Source organism: Chiroxiphia lanceolata, chromosome 1, assembly GCF_009829145.1.
Source record: "Chiroxiphia lanceolata isolate bChiLan1 chromosome 1, bChiLan1.pri, whole genome shotgun sequence".
NCBI classification, from domain to species: domain Eukaryota; kingdom Metazoa; phylum Chordata; class Aves; order Passeriformes; family Pipridae; genus Chiroxiphia; species Chiroxiphia lanceolata.
In genome coordinates, this window is record NC_045637.1 from 70,117,901 (window position 1) to 70,122,661 (window position 4,761).

At 34.8% G+C, this 4,761-nt stretch overlaps 1 long non-coding RNA gene across 1 annotated transcript; it reads left to right on the forward strand.

Moving 5' to 3' along the window:
* The first annotated feature begins 796 nt into the window (after positions 1–796).
* Positions 797–4,498, forward strand: LOC116790602. Its single transcript, XR_004358422.1, has 4 exons — positions 797–865; positions 2,373–2,458; positions 3,383–3,407; positions 4,473–4,498. It is a non-coding gene; the product is annotated as an uncharacterized LOC116790602 (long non-coding RNA).
* The last annotated feature ends 263 nt before the right edge of the window (positions 4,499–4,761 follow it).

Below are 4,761 nucleotides of genomic sequence, written 5' to 3' on the forward strand. Positions count from 1 at the left end.
GTCAGTGAAGAGGGAGGGGAATGAGGTTCTTCAGATGCTAGAACTGAGGTACCCCTTCAGCCCATGGTGAAGCAGCTGTGCCCCTGCAACTCATGGAGGACACCAGGTATGCAGAGATCCATCTGCAACCCGTGGAGAAGACCCACACTGGAGCAGGTGGATGCCCAAGAGAGGGCTGTGAACTCATGGGAAACCTGAGATGGATCAGGCTCCTGGCAGGGACTTGCAGACCCATGGAGAGAGAAGCCCAAGGTGGAGCAGGTTTGCTGGCAGGACTTGTGACCCTGTGGGACACCTATACTGAAGCAGTCTGTGCCTAAAGGACTGTACCTCATGGGAAAGTGATCCACATTGGAGCAGTTCATGGAGGTCTGTTGTCCATGGGATGGACTCACACTGGAGAAGTTTGTGAAGGACTGTCTTCTGTGGGAGGGATCCCATGGGGACCAGGGAAAGGATTCTCCTCCCTGAGCAGCAACAGGAACAACGTGTGATGAACTGACCATGACCCCCACTCCCCGTCTCCCTGAGCCAATCAGAGCAGATCAGAATAACAGTGTGCAGCCTCCACACTATTTTTAACTATGTGCATGTCCGTTGTAAACGTGGACATACTAATTTTTTCGATGTTTGAACTGCTTGATAAACAAGGATGTTTGCTGGGTGCTGTAAACTAAAGTGGAACTGAAAAAATTATCAAAGAAGATTCCATTGCAACTGGACAGTTATTAATATTATATAATTATATATCCATGCACAACACAAAACTAAATGCACTTTCACTTTATTTTCAAGTCTGGGCTGGAGGTGTATTCTGTATTACTTGAACACAGTAATGAAACGAGCACCCCTGTATCATTAAAAGGTTGGTTCTAATTTTGTCTTACTAAAAAAAGTGATTAACAGAAGCTCAATTGATCTGGAAGAAAGTAAATCTTGCCTTAAAAACCTAAGTGGAAGTCAGACTATCTGAATCTATTGGTGCTGTGCTTTTCAAGTCTTGACAAATTATTTTTCCTACAATGCTTCCTGACATCAGGCTTCTTTATAGGAGGCATGGTGTTACATCATTAAAACATCAACTCCTGCTGGGAGATGCATTCAATTCCTTGGAATGCTGTAAGAAATAGGTGTTTTTTTAAAAGCTGTTTTTAGTCAGTTATTTACTCAGTAAGAATATATTTAGGTGTCAATGGCAATTAGTCATTCAAGTTTTTTTCTTTTAATTAAAACTCACACTTTAAAACACTAAATCAAGGTAAGTTGTTCTGAAGAGGAATAGTTTGTCCCTCACATTTCCTACCAGGTGGAGATATTTCAAGACTCTCCAAACACCAGGCAGTCTTTCTTCTCATCTGTTAACTTTATGCACTTCAATATCAAAGCACCACATGTGGGCTATGGACCAAACTGATGTCATGACACTATAATTACTAAGCTTTTGTAAATTTTAGATGTAGACTTGATCTTATTTATTTATTTTAAAAATATGTTTATTTCCCATTTGCAGATATATATGTCAACAAAATATCTCTCAAGGAATTGTTTGAGCTGACTGTAAATTAGGAAAACTCCTTTTAAGCTATTTTTATCTATGAGTAACTACATGTTTGAACAGTAATGAAATTTCATAATTGACTTGGAAATAATATCTTTTTGTGTAAGTACTGAGAGGGAAGAAAAGGAAGAAAATTTTTCGCTAAATTTTTTTTATGGAAATATGAAAATATAAGGAAAAAAATCTAGAAACTACTTTCTCCGTAGAGTACTACATGGCAACGGTACCAAATACTTGGCAGCAACAGAGGACCATAGGAATGTATTTTCACTCATAACAGCCAGAATTTTCAGTTGAGAAATGCAATATAAAGGTCTTGGGTCTTTCAACTTGGATACTAGAAGTTTCTGAAATCACTGACCTTGCACTGACCTGCAAGAGAGAACAAAGTAGTTTTCTAGCAAAAGCCATTTACTGCCATTTTACAAATGAGGTCTGCTCCTCAATCACAAAAATAACAATTGCTTTCTTTTTTTAAAGCTTGATTATCTTCTAATTTGAATAACATTATATTTTTTAAAAAAACTTTTTTTAAAGTTTGATTATCTTCTAATTTGAATAACATAATTTTTTTAAAACTTTTTGCTTTACATTTCATCAGTCTGCCTCTCATATCAGGAAAAAAAATAATTCCAAATTGGTAGAAACTTGCTCATTTTATGTCTTGATTTCACTTTCTACCAAATGCAAAGCCAGAGAAGTGAAGAAGCAAAAACAAGCTGACAAAATAACCTCAACGTTAGTAGTGAATGGGTAAAATCAAGCCCTTATTGAGAAAACACATGTGTAACACTGAATTATTTTCTCCCTTCAGAACTAGGGAATTGAGAATGGCCTTGTACTAGGAGCATATTGAATATCGAGACAAAAGTATGACTGAGGAATGAAAAAGAACTAAAGGTAATTTGGGAAAAAAGAAGTACACACATTTACTTTAATGCAACAGACTGTTCAAAGTTGAGATTAACTGCAAATGAGGGTGTCATCTGCTTTTACACCAGAGAAAATACAAGTAGTATAATAAATTTTTATTCTACAGAAAGTACATGAATATTCCATCTCCTTCTTAAAAGCATGGACTTGTATTTTTTTGAGAATACTTAAGGTTAATAAGTATTGTTTCTCTAGGAACCATTAGCTGTGTAACACACCTCAGTCACACTCTGACACATATACCTTGAGTAAAACTGTCAAAAAAATTGTAAAAATGTAAGAACACATTTTATAATGTCCCCCATTTTCTAAACCTTGCATGTATTTATGACAGTAAATGCATGTATTTATCAAATTGGCAGGCACTGAAAGTACTTAAAAAGAACGTTCTCTCTCACACTTTATGAAAGCTTCAAAGTGATCTGTAATAGCTGGATGTGCAGTTAGTCAAACGAACAATAATAGACTCATTGTTGCAATGTATCTGCAGGGAAGAAGCAGAAAATCGGTATGAATGTATTAATCACTATAAGGAATTCAAATACTGAATTTTATATTTTTAAAGCTGATTATAAAAAAAATAAAAAGATGCCACTGTATTTTATCTTTTTTCCTCTGAGACTAAGAATTGCAGTCTGTTTATTTAGTAATGGTAGTATCATCTGTATACATTTTTGATCTTAATTAAATTTTATTTTGGTGTCCCTGTACTATAGAAGTCAGATGAATAAAACTGAATTTTGAGAATCTGAGGGTTTTTTCATCATATTGGAGAAAGTACCTTAATTTATTTATTTTTATTCATCTCACATGACTGAGCTCTAGAAATAAAAGCAATCTCAACCCTAATATAACTTTTTCTTTTCTTTGTCTTTTCTCTTTCCAAAATAGGATGGACAGGTAGAAGGGCAAATAGGTAAGAATCCCCACAGATGGCTGTTCAATCCTTTTATTAAAGTGTTAACAACATTAAGTAGTTGTTGTATGTTGACTGTTGCATTTATTTAACATGATAGAGGGTTTTGTTTGTTTGGTGGGGTTTTTTTTTTTTTTTTTTTTTTTTTTTTTTTTTTGTCGTTTTTTTTGTTTTGGTCTGGGGTTTTTTTAAGTATTAGGAGCACCAAAAATAACAGAACCATAGAATATGCTGAGTTGGAAGGACTCACAAGGATTATCAAGTCTAAGTCTTAGCCCTGCACAGGACCATCTCCAAGAGACATACCTTACTAGAACAGCAATTATGGATAATTAAGGATATAGGAAAATAGAAGACATGATAAACCACAGCTAAAGAAATAAGAGGAATTAAGAACAAAAAAAATGCAATTTTTTTGTCAGTGCAATGTTTAAAATCAAACAAATCATTGTGCAAGGCAATGATTAAACTTCACTTGAGCAAGTCAGACCATCTTTTCTGGAGAGGGAGGCAGTAGTTGCGAAAAGGCAGAGACATAGCTTATTTGTGAAGATCTAAGCAATGGTGGATTTAACAAACATTGAAGAGCTATCAAAACACTGATTGAGAGAGAAGTTGAGTGTTTTCTTTAAACCTGTGCTGAAAGAGAGACTAACACTGAAGATGCTGTTAGAACAAAAAAGATGTCAGAATAAAACAGTATAAAGTATAGATTACTGTATAATGAGGAGGAAGGAGGTTTTGAAACAGCCATCATACAAGAGGAAAGCAATGTATGTAAGAAAGTTCAACTTAAATACAGATAACAAAAGAATTCAGTGATGTGGTGATATTTAAAAGATTGGACTGTGACCCACTATGTCTTCTTCTCTGTTATTAAGTTTTTCCATGTTGTGCATAGTACATATCCCTTGTTTTGATAGATTTGATAATCCCACAAGATGGTGGGACACTTAAATTTGGATATTGATGTTCTCAATTTTAAAATATATCTATGAACCATGTGGATGCAGCCCTTGCTGACATAGTCATAGATTACTAGATATCCTTTCCTTATTTTGCTAGTCTCACCATTTGTTTAGATCTTCTGCTCATCGTGTGCATGTAAGTATGCCTTATAGATTATTCTCTCAGATATGATTTTCCAACATCATAATTTCTTTCATTACTAATCATTTCTAGACAGCTTCAATGAACTTTATTGAGGCTTATGGAGTTAAAATTAGATGCATTATAAGTAACTTCACAAGACTGTGAATTTCTCAGTTTAACTCATCTTTTCAGAGCTTTGTCCATTACACGGATAATAAAAATACAGTACTGTATGTACTGATATCTTTATTGGAAAATAACC